General features: G+C 46.2%; 1 protein-coding gene, 1 non-coding gene and 1 pseudogene across 3 annotated transcripts in view; 2 read left to right on the top strand and 1 right to left on the bottom strand.

The window, feature by feature from the left end:
- The window catches only part of LOC126266718 (titin homolog), a 1,013,152-nt gene that overhangs the window by 57,006 nt on the left and 939,021 nt on the right, over nt 1-17,125 (bottom strand). The window lies entirely within an intron of this gene.
- Nucleotides 2,463-2,579, top strand: LOC126268377 (5S ribosomal RNA; annotated as a pseudogene).
- Trnat-ugu (transfer RNA threonine (anticodon UGU)) lies at nt 15,933-16,006 on the top strand. Its single transcript has one exon. It is a non-coding gene; the product is annotated as a tRNA-Thr (tRNA).

Here is a 17,125-nt window from a genome sequence, read left to right as displayed (position 1 = left end):
GGTAAGTGCAAGAATAAAATTTTGTTAGAAACGGACTGAGATGTCACTAAGTGGTACACGTCTGCTTGCTATGCAATGCTGTGATAACTATATTTCAAAACGAGAAGTCCGAAGTACAAACAATCTGGATGCTCGTTCCATTAGACTATGTGGGAGTGAAACCCGAAACAACTGAATCAGCACTTTGATTACAGTGGGGAGCACACAGAACGCTCTACTGTAACGGGCAAAGACAGTAACGTCACCTAGATATATCACAAGGACGCCTTTCAGGCTGCAAATTTCGCATAAAGGAACGCTGAAACCCTGAAATTACCGGTTTTACGCCACTGTTGGCAGTCCTCGATAGGATGCCTTTCCATCTAGACATCCGGTAGACCGTGCTCTCGTACCGTGAATGGTTAGCTGATAATTTATTTATTTACCTACTTTACGCACACATTGGAGCGCTAAATTCAAACATAATACAACAGAGTCTACAGTGATTAAGTTTAGGTCTTAACAGTCAGAAATTTCTTCGTTTCCCAAAACTTCTTCATTCGCTGTGATCTGGCTGCTCGTTCTTCTGCAGGTATGACGTACTTCTTCCGTTCTGATGGTTCGAATGTCAGCCGTGTGTATTTGTTATTCAGAAGCAGTTTCTCTTCTCTGTGTTGAATTTGGTGTGTGCTGATGTTCATTTCATTCAGATCACTTTGTACTTCTTTAAACCAGATGTTTTTGGTTGTACTGTTCCAGAAGTAGTCAAAAAGTTGCTTCAGGATTCTAGTATTTGGTAGGCGAGATATGTGGCCGAAAAATGCAGTCCTTCTTTTCCGCATTGTAACAATAATGGATTCACTTTCTTTATGCACCACTGAATTGGGCAAAAGTCGCCACTGCCCATTAACTTGATGTTTCTTACTGATAGTTGTTCGGAGTATTCCTCTATCAACCTTCTGCAATTTGTTAGTTGTTGCTTGAGTATTTAGTCTGAATAGTGTTTCGCTTGAATATGTTGCTTCCGGTTTAACGGCGGAGGAGTAATGTCGAAATTTAGCATTTATTAAGACAGATCGTTTTTTGTAGGTTGGCCGCGTGGTTCTCTGCGCTCGCTGAAGATTTAATGTTCTACTATCTATTGATGCTCTTTCATCAAGATTCCAAGTAATAATCTCACCAAGATATTTAAACTTTTTAACTACTTTAATTTTTTGATCATTATGAAGTATGAAATGGGATGTGTCAACTGGGAAGCTGGGCATCATTTCTGTTTTCTCGAACGAAATTTACAATCCGACGTTTGCTGCACGTCGTTCTGGTTGTTCTGTCTGAACCTTTGCTTCACCAGTATTGTTTGCTAACAGCGTCAAATCATCTGCGAATGCAAGGCAGTTAAGTCGAATCTTTCTTCCAATCTTAACAGATGGTGGACATGTCTTGTTCCATTCACGCATGATTTTCTCCAGCACACAATTGGACAGTAATGGAGACAATCCATCGCCTTGTCTAAGGCCAGTATGAATCTCAAAAGGTTCAGAGAATTCATTTCTGAACCTTGCCCTAACTTTAGTATTTCGAAGGGTGACTGCAACAAGGTTGACAAGTTTCTGATGTAAACCAAATTCTTTAAGAATTGACAGTAGAGATTCACGATGGATACTATCGTAGGTTTTTTTTTTTTTAATCGACAAACGTGATCACTAGTTTCTTGTCCCTGACCCTTTGATGTTTCATTACCCATTGAGACTAATAATTTGATTACGACAGCTTCGTCGTGGACGAAAGCTGTTCATAAATTCTGAAATATAGAACCATGGAAATTTTTTTAAAAGTAATATCCAGCAGGGATATACCCATATAATTATTTGGATCCAATCTATCTCCTTTTTTGTGTAGTAGATGGATTATTGCAACATTCCATTTCTCTGGTAACTTCTCAATATTCCAAATGTCAGTAAGATGTTTGCGTAAGTTCAGAATAATTTGTACATTTGCATATTTCCAAAGTTCTGCCACTCGTTGGTTCTCACCTGCTGCTTTATAATTCCCAAGTGAGTTAATCGCTGCTTGTACTTCATCTAGATGTGGTGCTATAACTCTTTCTAAATGCGTTTTGTTTCTTGGCTAGGGGTCAAATTCCAAATGATGTTCAGGTTCCGCGCAAAATCTGATAATTAGTGCGAACCAGTTCATTTTACAGTATATCTTAAATAAACACGCCGTAATGGCATACCGTGTAAAATTATTTGCAAAAAGAAAAAAAAAACTTCTTCCTGCTTCATTACGTAAAACATAGACAGTAGTAAGACAGTAATATTGCACTTTCAGAATCCGACGGCGTTGCTACGGCTCTGCAAAAGGACGTAAAACTACGAGAGCTTCTTCACATCACAAGTAGACAGAATTCGTACGCAGCGGCTCACTAAGTCAGTACAAGCAAGGACTGGCTTAATTACCGCAAAACTCAGGTGGGAAAGCAGGGCAACGGTCTTGCCGCAGTGGATACACCGGTTCCCGTGAGATCACCGAAGTTAAGCGCTGTCAGGCGTGGCCTGCACTTGGATGGATGACCATCCAGGCGCCATGTGCTGTTGCCATTTTTCGGGGTGCACTCGACCGAATACTAGCGGCTCCGGTCAAAGAAAACCATCATAACGACCGGGAGAGCGGTGTGCTGACCACACGCCCTCCTATCCGCATCCTCAACTCAGGATGACATGGCGGTCGGATGGTCCCGATGGGCCACTTGTGGCCAGAAGACGGAGTGCCCTCAGGTGGGAAAGCGTGGCCAGTTATGCTGTACGCCTCTTAGACCACCATCTACGGACTCACAAGCTAAACTGAGACATTTCTAGAGGTTTAGCAAGAGTGAGGGGGTTCTCGCAGGAGGATCACGGTATCGCCTACAATAAAAGCTCGCCCTCCCATGTCTGGTTCGCAATGTGATGTCAATTCGTTGGTATTATAGATATTGTCTGTAGAAGAGCCTTCTTAATTTGGTGGGGCTTAAGTGAATTGAGCAAACTCGGAGTTAACTGCTACAAGTCCTTAGCTGTCCGGCCATGGAGGAGAAGTCCAATATGTGCGCCACGGTCCTGGCAGTTGCTTAATGCCAGCTACAACGGTGACTGACTTAGGAGGGAGCTGGGTCGATCTCCCTGTGCAGGAAGAAGTGATCTGCCCGCAGGCTGTTCAGCTCAGGTGGTGGGCGGTGCGAGCACCAGCTTGCCTGGCGTACGCTGGGACCGCCACTCGGGCTGGCCCGTTGCTGCGGCTGCGGGGGTATGCAGGAAGCCGGGAACTTCACTCGTCGAGAGCGCTGAGGCTCCGACAGCAGTCCGCAGCCACGCTGGACTGCGGAAGCAGCAATCCTTGCACGAACTCGAGCACGGCCGCTGCCGGGGACAACACGGGGTGGTTTTAAAACTGTCGTCAATAAATGGTCGATCACTGATCGATGTTTCATTTGCGCCTCGGCACTCCACACGACCACTCACCATTACTCTTCGCTCGAGCTCCTGGTAACACTTCTAACAAAATTTTCAGTTATTCGCCTTTTGCTTGCTGCCTTTCTCCATCATCCTTTCCCCCCTTCACCTGTCGTAATTCAAGATTCGCGTTTTCTGTCCCTGCCTCGAGGACACAAACCTTAGCCTCCTGTCTCACGACTTTCCGGCCCTTCTGGCATAACCTAGTTCAAAATGGTTCAAATGGCTCTAAGCACTATGCGACTTAACTTTTGAGGTCATCAGTCGCCTAGAACTTAGAACTAATTAAACCTAACTAACCTAGGGACATCACACACGGGGCAGGATTCGAACTTGCGACCGTAGCGGTCGCTCGGCTCCAGACTGTAGCGCCTAGAACCGCACGGCCACTGCGGCCGGCGCCTCACTGGTCAACCATTGCAATCGCCCAAATGATGCCGTAAGCTACAATTTGTGTAAAACACTTCCCGTTTAGTTAAACTGCAGCAACATCCACGCTTGACACACATGGATGGTTGTATTTAACGCTAGGTACAAGGAAATGAATGAAATGGAAACTTATGTTACTCTTTTCGTACGATAATCTCGCGTAAAAGTAGGCCTAAAATTACGGTTGTAGTCACAATAAGAGAATACATTTCTTACATCGTTTTACTCTATTTTCTATTTCACGCGACACTAACATTTACGCTAATGTAATTGCAGTTACATTATAATTATAACAAGAAGAAACTACGAAAAGTACCTTCTAATCTCTTTTTCAAGTAATTATTTACGAGAGCAAAATTCCGAAGCACTTCGCTGGCGCAGTGTTGTGAACACTGGACGTTCGTGCGTGGCTTCAAAATAAAGAGAGTGGGATGACCCCAGACGCCGACAGTGGCGTTGGCGATGGCGTCTCGAAGCGACTCACACCGGGACAGCCTCAACGCAAATGCCGGCTGTCTTCAGTACGTGTCACGATGCGCCACTTTTATTAAAAATTAGGTTCATTTACAGTTCGGTACCCATTCTTCATTAATGTCAGACATATTAATGAAATGTGTGCCTGCACTTCTGTTTGTCTTAATAAAAGCTGCTCAGTACTTACACTGGTGGGCTGCGGAAGGGGGGAGGGGGTGTGGAAATTTGTTAGCCCCAGTGTGAACGCGACCAGCATTCATGTTTTCCTAGCTTGTGGAACAGATGCTTGGTCAACCGATTCCACTTTACAGTTTTTCTTGCAAAATTTAGGTCATAACGTATTTCAGGGCGGTTTTAAAGTTGGTTACTTTCGTGAAATGTAGCTGGATCGTGATTAATTCTCGAACCAATATTAGCATCGGAAACATTGGTACATGGAGTAGCGATCTCGCTGCATGCGTGAAAACTAATATAGCAAGTGTAGCCTACATGATGAGTCCCCCATTTTAAGCCTGCCATTGTGGCCGAGCGGTTCTTGGCGCTTCAGTCCGGAACCGCTCTGCTGCTACGGTCGCAGGTTCGAATCCAGCCTCGGACATGGGTGTGTGTGATGTCCTTAGGTTAGTTAGGTTTAAGTAGTTCTAAGTCTAGGGGACTGATCACCTCACATGTTAAGTCCCACAGTGCTTAGAGCCATTTGAACCTTTTTTGAATCATATTCCTTTCATTTTTATGCACTCATATCAACAGTACCCAAATTTACAGAAACTGGGAAAGAGCAACGCCACAAATGTCGGGAAATCTCAATCAACACTCCTTCCTGGGAGTTTTTCACACTCAGCGAAACTTTTTTCTCACACTCTCTTCCTTTACCACCGCCTCGTACATAAGGCTAAAGAAGAACAACTGTTGTAGCGAGTATTTCCGTTATAGGCAGCTGAACCTCTGGCCAATATTTGCAGCCAACAATCCTACAAGATATTTACATTTACATTCTTACTGAAGTTCTGGTTCGGAATGGTTCAAATGGCTCTGAGCACTATGTGACTTAACTTCTGAGGTCATCAATCGCCTAGAACTTAGAACTAAATAAACCTAACTAACCTAAGGACATCACACACATCGATGCCCGAGGCAGGATTCGAACCTGCGACCGTAGCGGTCGCTCGGTTCCAGACTGTAGAGCCTAGAACCGCACGGCCACTCCGGCCGGCTACTGAAGTTCTGTTCGCTAAACTCTACAGACATCACTGAATAACGGAGATATTGGAGCAAGTATGAACTTTAGAAATGCAACTATATATTTTCTCATCTTCATTTGAAAGCCAATCAAGCGAGAGTCATAGTAACATGAAGTTTGTTTTAGTTTAGAGGGAGGAGCGGGAAGTGTGCTAAATATACAGGAAGGACAGAACGGCTATGACCGGTCGGTTTGCTGTGTAAAGGTTGCATAACGGGGCGGAAACTGCTCTGGGCCGACTGCCTTCGCCTACGTGTACTTTCTCGCGATGTTTAGCTGCGAACTACGAAAGTATCGTATCGCTGTACCGTTCTTTCAAACGCCTCTTGAAACCCGTTAAACTGCACACACAGATCCATTACAGAAAACATACATATTCACACATTTGGTTTAACATCTCCGTTACGTTAAGTGGGACAGCCAGTTTATAAACGGGGTCGACCGACGCTCAGTATCTGCTTGTGATGTGTGTACATTTTGTTTGTTTGCAGCAGTCGGGACCTGAAATATGTTACAAACATTTCTAAAGAAAATAAAAAATAAAAAAAGATTCGCGGTTTTCTGCAGGTGTTATTTAGCTAAGTTGCCAAGATTTATAGTGCATTTCAGTTGATTTCGTTGAAACATTTCACAAATTCACGACATTTCTTATTTTAGCACAATGGGACGCCAATACAACTCTGGATAATTCCGTGAGCTAAAGGACTGTTATAGTGAAGACAACAACTAAAGCTTCGTTTCTGAGATGTATCGCTGACGAAAGTACACTGCAGCTGCAGACTAGTCGGTTTTGCACTTGCTCGTGCAACACCGTCTTCTCAAACTGAGGCCTGGCAGAGGACGAGAAAATTTTACTCCTTCAGCTAGTTGGGCCACGTAAAACTTCATCAATTCTGCGAGGGCCAACGTATGGCCAACGATGGAGATTCTGTGGCAGCAGTATGTTAGTCGAATGTTGAAGGGGAAAAACAATCACATTAAAGGGAGGAGGTAGATACAAAATGAGATGTAGGACTGTACCTTTGAGTTTGAATATGTTTCGATTCGGCGGTAAAAATTCCCATTACAATTTAAATTCGGCCAGGGCATCCTTCTCTCAGCTCACTCAAGGACAAGAGGTCGATGAGACTTTGAGTTCCGACACCTTTCTCCCTATGTACCCTGCAGCGTTCAAAGAGCAGCGGCGGAGGGCAGTTGGGTGACGGTGGGGCTGTACGAGCACTTAAGGAGAGGTTCACTATCTTTCGGTTCAAAAAATCGATTTTTTAAAAATTGCATTTTTGGACCCATAAAAGTGTTTAGAATCCAATCCTGAAACGGTTTTTCCGAATACGGAACGGAAATGTTTGTTATTCGCGGTTGAACAAAAAAATGCACCTGCCTCAAATCGGCCTTTTTCACGAACCAGTTTTTTTCCGGAATTTCGACTTTGTAGCCGCGAACAATCATTCTTTGTGCTTGCCCATGACTAAAACTGATAAAGAGATCAAGGATCTTACGACGTACTACGGTTTGACAATCCGACGGCACTCCAATTTGGTGGAACAGATGAAGAAGGCAATTTGGGCAACATATTCCCACAGATGTTCGACGGATGACCACCCACAAAACCAGAATTGTCCGGCTGGGAAACTAGTTGGTGCAAGTGGCGCATTGCAGAGGCTACCGGACATCTGGACGAATATCAACACGACCAGCCGCTCTCCAAAGAAGTTCAAAATGTGATTCATCCGATCTACGAGGCCCTTTCGGAGGACAAGTTGTTGTACCGGTGCTTGGGAGGAAACACACAAAATTCAAATGAAAGTTTGAACGCGTGTGTTTGGAAGTTAGCCCGCAAGCATTTGCATTCTGGTGCAAAGACTGTGGAGATTGCGACTTTCCTGGCAGTGAGCAGCTTCAACGAAGGGTATTTAGCAATTCTGAAGACCGTGACAACGATGGAGGTCACCCTGGGACTCTCTTCGACGCAGCTCGCCAAGCATTCGGTCGACCACCGGATTCAAGCGGCCGAAAACCGTTTGTCACCGGCCATACGAGCGGCTCTGGAGCACCGCAGGATGGCCCAGATTGAGCAGAACGCCCCTTATGAGGAAGAGGAAGGACTAGTTTATGCACCCGGAATAGCAGATTGAGCGTACGTTGCATAATATTGCATTTATATGTAGTCAAAACTTCAAACGCGTTTTTCTCGAAATGACATTTTTTCATCGCGTGGTATGATAACTTAAAATCTACTGAACCGATTGGCATGAATCTTTGCTTCTGACGAAGCTAAATAAATTGTCTAGGAATTGTACCACTTTTATTACGATCCATCAACTATAAATATTTTTACTTGGCTGACGAAAAATCGATCAAAAAACCCTATTTTTTCAAATAGCCGCCATTTTGTTTCCTATGGTCCAATACAAGGTGAAAGGATATCAATGATACGATTCGCTGATGACATTGCTATTCTGAGTGAAAGTGAAGAAGAATTAAATGATCTGCTGAACGGAATGAACAGTCTAATGAGTACATAGTATGGTTTAAGAGTAAATCGGAGAAAGACGAATGTAATGACAAGTTGTGGAAATGAGAACAGCGAGAAACTTAACATCAGGATTGATGGTCACGAAGTCAGTGAAGTTAAGGAATTCTGGTACCTAGGCAGTAAAATAACCAATGACGGACGGAGCAAGGAGGACATCAAAAGCAGACTCGCTATGGCAAAAAAGGCATTTCTGGCCAAGAGAAGCCTACTAATATCAAATACCGGCCTTAATTTGAGGAAGATATTTCTGAGGATGTACGTCTGGAGTACAGCATTGTATGGTAGTGAAACATGGACTGTGGGAAAACCGGAACAGAAGAGAATCGAAGCATTTGAGATGTGGTGCTATAGACGAATGTTGAAAATTAGGTGGACTGATAAGGTAAGGAATGAGGAGGTTCTACGCAGAATCAGAGAGGAAAGGAATATGTGGAAAACCCTGATAAGGAGAAGGGACAGGATGACAGGACATCTGCTAAGACATGAGGGAATGACTTCCATTCGCTACCGTCAACTCAATTTTGATTTCAGACGAGCCGGCTGACCTGCTACATACCGCGCGTGGAGGTGTAGCTCGAAATTTTGTTTCGTTGCGACAGCACTTCCGGCTTTGCTCTTCGACATTTCCGGTCGAAAAATTGCAGATTGTAGAGGAAATATCAACAAACATTTTGACCAAATATGACATTGATATCTATAACACACCCCGAGAAAAAAATTATCAAACAACGGTGACAAGATAGTGAAGCACCCCTTAAGGGTTAAGTTGCAGATCTGTAGCCGTTACGGGGTAAAGGGGTCGGCACTGTTTGTAGCAAATAGCCCATCAGATGGGTTTCTTGGCGCCTTTCGAAAGCTGTGGGTGTAAAAGGAAAACTTTCTTGAGAAAACTGCGATATTACGAGTAAGACAGAATGGCTAGTCAAGATTAACCTCCAGGAGGCGAAAGTTCTGCCTATACAAACATTTAAATGCAGAAAAAAGTATCCTTGCTTCTGTTAGATTGTTAGTACCTTCCTTCCGCGAGGAAGGAACTACTAGTGCAACAGTTTACATCCTTAAAATTTGTTACTGAGAGTTTTAACTCGATACATTCTTTGATCGAAAGTGTCTGGACCATATTAGTGGACAGTAATGAGGGCAGTGTCGCCTGTATGACTGCTTGACCTCTGCTGGGATCACTTTGAGTGAAGTCTCTGAATGTCGTTGGAGGAACGGCAGCCCACGCTTTCTCAAGCGGCGAAACCAGAGTGTGCAGTGATGTTGGTCGCTTGGGACTGGAGCGAAGTCGACAATATAACTCATCGCAAAGGTAATACACTGGATTCAGGTCGGGACTGTGGGCAGGCCAGTCCATTTCAGAAATGTTATTTTCGACGAACCACTGCGTCACAGTTGCTGCCTTACCACAGGATTGATTGTAATGCTAATACAAAGAATCCCACTGTACGCAGTACACAGCGCTATAAAATATGTTCCTATCCTTCCGCATTTAGCGTTTTCTTGAGCTTAAAGCGAGGGACCACACCCTAACCGCGATACACACTGCCAAACCATGACACTATCTTCTCCGTACTTCACTGTTGACATTATACGTGATGGCAGGTAACGTTCTACAGTCATTAGGCAAATACATATCCTTGGCTCGGATAGCCGGAGCGTATAGCGACATTCATTTCTCCAGGTCACACTTTTCCAGTCATCCACTGTCCAGTGGCGTCGCTCTCTGCATCAGGTGTCCCTTTGTACGGGCTACAGAAATGTGTTGGTTACGAGCAGCTGCTCGACCTCTGCACCCCGTTCTCTTCAACTCCCTACACACGGTCACTGCACTGCTGGTAGCACTCTTGGGCTCGAGAGTGAGTCCTTGGGCTGATTTCGTGTGTTTTTCTTCAACCGCCCTCAGCAATGCTCGACCGTCCCTCTCCGCCAGTACGTCATGTTTGCCTGTTCTTCGTTTACCTGTGGTGGATCCTTCGCGTTTCCACTTCACAATCGTACTATCACCAGTCGACTTCGGAACAAGGGTTGAAATATCCCTGATTGGTTCGTCACCCAGCTGACATCCAGCGACTTTCCCACGTTCCAAGTCACTGAAGTCGTTCGACCGACCCATCCTACTATTACAGGCCGGCGCACCTGTCGTGAGGTCTGGCAGTCAGTTCCGCGTTACACATGGGTGTCCGGATACTTTTTGTCGGACAGTCTACTTTAATATTTTGAAGACATATCTAACAGGAGCGAGGGGTAGCCGAGCGGTCTGAGGCGCCGTGTCCAGGTCCGTGGGGCTCCCCCTGTCCGAGATTCGAGTCCTCCCTCGGGCATGGGTGTGTGTGTTGTCCGTAGTGTAAGTTAGGTTAAGTTAGATTAAGTAGTGTGCAGGATTAGGGACCGATGGCCTCAGCAGTTTGGTCCCGTAAGACCTTACCACAAATTTCCATTTTCTAACTTCCTGGCAGATTAAAACTGTGTGCCGGACCGATACTCGAGCTGGGGACCTTTGCCTTTCGCGGGCAAGTGCTCTACCATCTGAGCTACCCAAGCACGACTCACGCCCCGTCCGCACAGCTTTACTCCTGCCACGTGCTTGGGTAGCTCAGATAGCAGAGCACTTGCCCGTGAAAGGCAAAGGTCCCGAGTTCGAGTCTAGGTCCGGCACACAGTTTTAATCTGCCAGGAAGTTTCATATCAGCGTACACTCCGCTGCGGAGTGAAAATCTCATTCTGGGTTTTCTAACAAATTGTTTAAGATGTTTTGAAGCAGCGTCATGGCTTGCAGAGTTTGTGGTTTTCAAACCATGCCTCAAGTACTCCTTCGGGTACAGGAAATCGCTACATGCCGCCATCTGCGCAGTGGAGATACACGCGGCCTGCATTCTCGGTGCAGCTCACTGCAGCAGAGCAGGGAGCGTCTGCAGTCGTGAGTGGGGCAGTGTGGCACGTCTACGTTGCTCTGTCTGTGAACACGAGTCGAAGCGTTGTTTCGAGCACAGACCGCGCGCGCGTCGTGACTCTGTTGCAAGAAGAGTTCTCAGCACGGGAATTTGCCCGCCGGATTGGCGCACAGAACAGCGGCGTCATTCATGCGTTGAACCTCGAACGCGGTACAGACAGGCTGTGACTGTCCATCGGCTCGTGCGGTAGTACCGGGGTATAGTCGAAGGGAGGGCACTCCTCCAGACTCGCACTCGGTCGCCAGTTAACCGGACCCTCTGACCAGCTCTAGTAGCACAGAATTTGTTTGACCCCTGAGGAAGAGGCGGCCAATGAAGATCTCGGGTATGCCACTGTGCAAAAACTTCTAGGATTTGTAGAGTGGAGTGAGTACATGATATTTTGACTAGGTAGCCACGTTCAGAGACGTACTGTTTCCGTTCTACGACGGCTTCAATTTAGATGTTTAACTTAACCACTTCTGCTTGGGGAACTGAATTATGTGTGATGTAGCACAACTATTAGGTAGCAATTCGAAAGAGAACATAACGAAGCATCCATTATTACTTGAGCACATTTGTTTCTATTAACATTTAAACATTCCATTCTGTACGTACAGTTTGTTGGGTTCTTTTTTGTTTTGTAATAATGTAAACATTTAATGGCTAAGTGCTAATGCAAACATATGTGTTTAAGTAATTCATGGATATTTCGAACATTCCATTTTGTACGTACAGTATGCTGGGTTCTTTTTTGTTTTGTAATAATGTAAACATTTAATCGTTAAGTGCTACTGCAAACATATGTGTTTAAGTAATAAATGGATGTTTAGTTATATGTGCTTCCGAATTGTTACCTGAGTTAGGCGCTTTACACATGTGAATTGAAACCGTCCTAGAATGGAAACGGTACTTCCCTGGACGTGGGTTCCTATTCAAAATATTGTGTACTCACTCCCTTCTACAAGTCCTAGAAGTCTGTAACGGGAATTTCCGAACACCCCGTGTAACCACATTAAATATGGAAGGACAAAAATTCACCAAGGCAGCCGCATTTTGGGCCGGGATCGTGTCCGGATGCCGAAAGCCTCTACATTTTTTTTTTCAAAATTTGTGGTAAGTTCCTACGGGACGAAACTGCTCAAGTCATCGGTCCCTAAGCCTACACACTACTTAACCTAACTTATACTAACTTACGCGAAGGACAACACCGAGGACAATCTGGGAGGACTCGATCCTCCGGCGGGGAGAGCCGTGGCAAGACGCCCCAGACACGCGGCTACACCGCGCTCCTGAAAGCCTCTACCTTCATCGAGGGTACTTTGAGGACCGTGCAGTGGGAACAGAAGCGTTCAATCTGTACTGCAGCTCGTCAACACTGTGTTGCATGTTACTCAGCAAGTACACTTTGAAGAGATTGATTTTGTTTCCTTTTTATTTCATAGATTCTCTCTCTCTCTCTCTTTTTTTTTTTTTTTTTTTTTTGTATATAATGCTTACTCTTTCAGTTCTCACTCCGCTTGAATCTAAGCCCACACAAGGTCGCAGATAAGCATGTGGTGATAAACATTTTCTGAACACTTCATAACGCAAATTTCGTTGTATTTACGCGCTAATACGATACCGATGGCGAAGTAAATTTACAACTTGGATTGAATGACAAGGTCATCTGAATGCCCACGAAACTTCTTCAGAAACAAGTAATGCAATCCGACTGTAAAAATAGATAAAGCCAATACGAAGGACAGCAGAGGAGCTAAACAGGCATCTTTTTTAAGGTCAACGAGCAAAAACTGGATGTAAAAGAGTGCAACCGTGAGGTGACGACAAAGCCTCACACACTAACGGCTTGCGCATGGAGACATTGAACGTTTCGAACATTTACTTCAAAGACTTGAAACTGACCCGTGACGATCGCTAAGTGAACAAATGGGCACCAAAAAGATAGCCACCCACATAATAGCCATAAACTGTACATGCAAACATTGTAAAAACTTTGGTCTATTAACGATCTTTTCAAGTTTTCTGAAGTGAAATCTTCGGAAGTTCGAAAGCGAATCTGAATCATCAATCAAACAGAGCGTGGTGTTAACAGGGAATACGACCTAGAGAAATATGCGTGTGTATTTGTATTGGTGTTTTTTTTATCATCGAGTGATGTGCCAGGTTGTTTGAACAATAGTCTGCGAACGAAGGAGCAGTGATTCTGGAAGGGGCTGGCGTTCCCCAGCGGACGTCAGACAGTGGATCACCTAACCTACTCTCTGTCCAGAAACATCACTAGCTTTCGCAAGGCTGCGTTCGCAGTTCCCGACACCGTCACTGATGCAGATGAGTCAACCGCGAACTGCTTTCCCCTGCTGCAAGGACGCCTAACGCCGTTTTAAACGAATACCGCAGCAGATCATTCCATTACACGAAACGTTCCTCCAGTCTGGTCTTTCTGCAACACGCCCCTCTTTCGTGGTAACCGTTCAGCCCAAAGACGCGAATTGAGTGCGCCAGCTGCGGCGACACATCCGCGTCGCAGTATACGTGCGCCTGTACAGTGGAACTCCGTCAGTGCCTCCGTAGCGCAGCGGTACCGTTACCACCTACCACGCAAAGGGGCCCGGGTTCTATTCCCGGCAGGGGACTTCACCATCATTGACACGCAAGTCGCCGAAGTGGCGTCAACTGTGAAAAAAGACTTGCAATACGGCGGCCGAATCCCGAAGGGGATACCGCGGCCAACAAATGCGGTACGATCATTTCAGTTCAGTGCAACTGAATGCAGCCCTGTCCAGTCGCGCAGAGACCGAAGCGGCGCACGACCCGATGGCTGTCAGCAACATTAGCCGCTTTCGGACTTTGAAATAAATGCAAAGGGGCAGGTGAAAATTTGTGCCAGACCGGTACTCGAACCCGAGTTTCCCACTTAACACGAGCGGTCGCCTTGATCGCCTCGGCTATTCTGGCACGCTTCAGTCGCGCGGTTCCGGAATAAAGCGCCTAAAACCGCTCGGCCACCGCGGCCGGGGGTAAATTGTTATAATTCCCTCCAATTAGATCAATATAATTGGGAATAGATTGCGTGCTCCGTTTTGACAGCGTCAAATTCCATTGAAATTTAATCAAAGTGATGTTTTTAATGGTTACGTAAGCATTTTCACCGTAAAGCACGATTAAAGTGATTCTGCAATGTATTGTCTAAGGATAGTTTCGAGATCAAAATTTAGGTGCATCTGCTAGAGAAATGGATTGATGGTTACAGGTAAAATAGCGACAATATTCTCCCTTGGAGAGCTGGTCAATTCATATTTTTAACAAAATGGTTCAAATGGCTCTAAGGCACTATGGGACTTAACATCTGAGGTCATCAGTCCCCTAGAACTTAGAACTACTTAAACCTAAGTAACCTATGGACATCACACACATCCATGCCCGAGGCAGGATTCGAACCTGAGACCGTAGCAGCAAAGCGATTCCAGACTGTAGCGCCAGAACCTCTGGGCCACACCGGCCGGCTTAACAGGTTTGTAGCTGAGGAACAGTAGTCGACCAGCAACTGACTGGTGCAGAACTGAAAGCTGGCTATGAAATATAGGAGCGGGACCAACAAGTTAACAGGTTTCAAACTACAGACGAATATTCCTGCGAGAGCATCCGGAGAAAACGCGAGATGCGTCCAGGCTTTCCCCAAATAGGCGACCACAGCTGGTCGCGCCGTTCTACGCACGAGACGGCACGCGGTTTTTCCACGGAAGTGGTGACCGCCTGGCAGGGGATGCTGCGGGAATGAGTTCGAGGCCGGCTCGGTAAACGGGCTTCCCAGCGGCCCACAAACGGACGGCCGCGAGTTGAGCGGCGCGCCGCCAGATGCCTCTGCCGGCCTGCTCCGCTCGCCGCCGCCTCTTGTTACACTGTGTGTCGCACGCCGCCGGACGCACTGGCCGGGAACGGAGGGCCACGAGAGGCGCGGGTGCAAGCGAGGTCAGGAAGCACTCACAGTACTTCCCTAAGAAAGGTGTCCACCTCCGGTAGCTGAGTGGTCAGCGCGACGGAATGTCAATCCTAAGGGCCCAGGCTGTAGCTCAGCGTGTTCGGTCAGAGAGTTAACAGAGCTCTGTAGTAAAACTGAGTTAATCGATCCACAACGAACGGATGTATACGAAGACAGTAACTTGTTCTCGAAAGAACAGTTACTGTTGATGACCGTGCAGCTTTTCCCTGGAATAAATGATGATTAACTGACAACCTCAGCTGCCGACAGGTGTTGTTGATATACCTCGATGTGGACAGCTGCAAATGTGTGCCGCGACCGGGACTCGAACCCGGGATCTCCTGCTTACATGGTAGACGCTCTATCCATCTGAGCCACTCAGGACACAGATGAATAGCGCGACTTCACACTTCCCGTGAGACTCACATTCCCAACTGTCCACAATTCTACATATGTATTGTACCTTATAGACAATTGCCTACCAACTCATTACTCGCGCACGCTTTGGCGATTCCCGTACGAGTTTGGGGAACCTGTGCGCATTCGCACAGACGAAGGGCAATGGCTGGGTAGCCTTTTAACTATATATACGAAGACAGTAACTTGTTCTCGAAAGAACAGTTACTGATGATGACCGTGCAGCTTTTCCCTTGAATAAAAGGATACCCAGCCATTGACCTTCGTCTGTGGGAATGCGCACAGGTTGTCCAAACTCTTACGGGTATCGCCAAAGCGTGCGCGAGTAATGAGTGGGTAGGCAATTGTCTATAAGGTGCAATACATATGTAGAATTGTGGACAGTTGGGAATGTGAGTCTCACGGGAAGTGTGCAAGGGATAAGTCACTGCAGTCGCGCTATTCATCTGTGTCCTCGGTGGCTCAGATGGACAGAGCGTCTGCCATGTAAGCAGGAGATCCCGGGTTCGAGTCCCGGTCGGGGCACACTTTTCAGCTATCCACATCGAGATGTATCAACAACACCTGTCGGCAGCTGAGGTTGTCAGTTAATCATCATTTAAACGGATGTCTTCCGACGTCCGCCCCGAGCAGATGCAAGGAACGAAAGCGAACAAAACGAGATTAAAAATAAATAAATAAAAGCTTCGACTTCCGGCTGGGTCGGAGATTTTCTCCGCTCAGGGACTGTGTGTTGCGTTGTCCTAATCATCATCATTTCATCTCCATCGGCGCGCAAGTCGCCAAAGTGGCGTCAAATCGCAACACTTGCATCCGGCGAACGGTCTACCAGACGGGAGGCCATACTCACATGGCATTTACATTAAAAAAAAAAGTTTAAATTCTTACGTATAACAATTTCTCAGCTGACGTTTGTAGAAGAAAGTAGCAGGGAAAATAAGTCTTGAAAAAGGCTACAGAGATGCTTCGGGGAGTCAAATGGGAATCCCTAGAGGGGAGCGACGTTCTTTTCGACTAAGCCGCGCGGAATTAGCCGACGGGTCTGATGCGCTGCAGTCATGGACTGTGCGGCTGGTCCCGGCGGAGGTTCGAGTCCTCCCTCGGGCATGGGTGTGTGTGTTTGTCCTTAGGGTACTTTAGGTTAAGTAGTGTGTAAGCTTAGGTACTGATGACCTTAGCAGTTCCATTTAACACACACATCTTTTTGACTAACGCTATTGAGAAAATTTAGAGAACGGGCATTTCAAGCTGACTTCCGAAGGATTCTGCTGCCGCCAACACACATACCGCGGAAGGACCACATAGATAAGGTTAAAAATTGTTCAAATGGCTCTGAGCACTTTGGAACTTAACATCTGTGGTCATAAATCCGCTAGACTTAGAACTACTTAAACCTAACTAACCTAAGGACATCACACACATCCATGTCGGAGGCAGGATTCGAACCTATGACCATAGCAGAAGCGCGGTTCCGGACTGAAGCGCCTAGAACCGCTCGGCCACAACGGCCGGCCGAAGATAAGGTAAGAGAAATTGGGGCTCATACGGAGGCATACAGATAATCGTTTTTCCGTCAATCCATTTTCGAGTGAAGCAGGGAACGAGAGTGACAGCAAAGGACGTGGAAGAGCAGCTGAACGGAAT

Source organism: Schistocerca gregaria, chromosome 4 (assembly GCF_023897955.1).
Source record: "Schistocerca gregaria isolate iqSchGreg1 chromosome 4, iqSchGreg1.2, whole genome shotgun sequence".
Taxonomy (NCBI): domain Eukaryota; kingdom Metazoa; phylum Arthropoda; class Insecta; order Orthoptera; family Acrididae; genus Schistocerca; species Schistocerca gregaria.
Note: the sequence above shows the minus strand (reverse complement) of the source record. Positions and strands in the feature narration are given on the sequence as shown.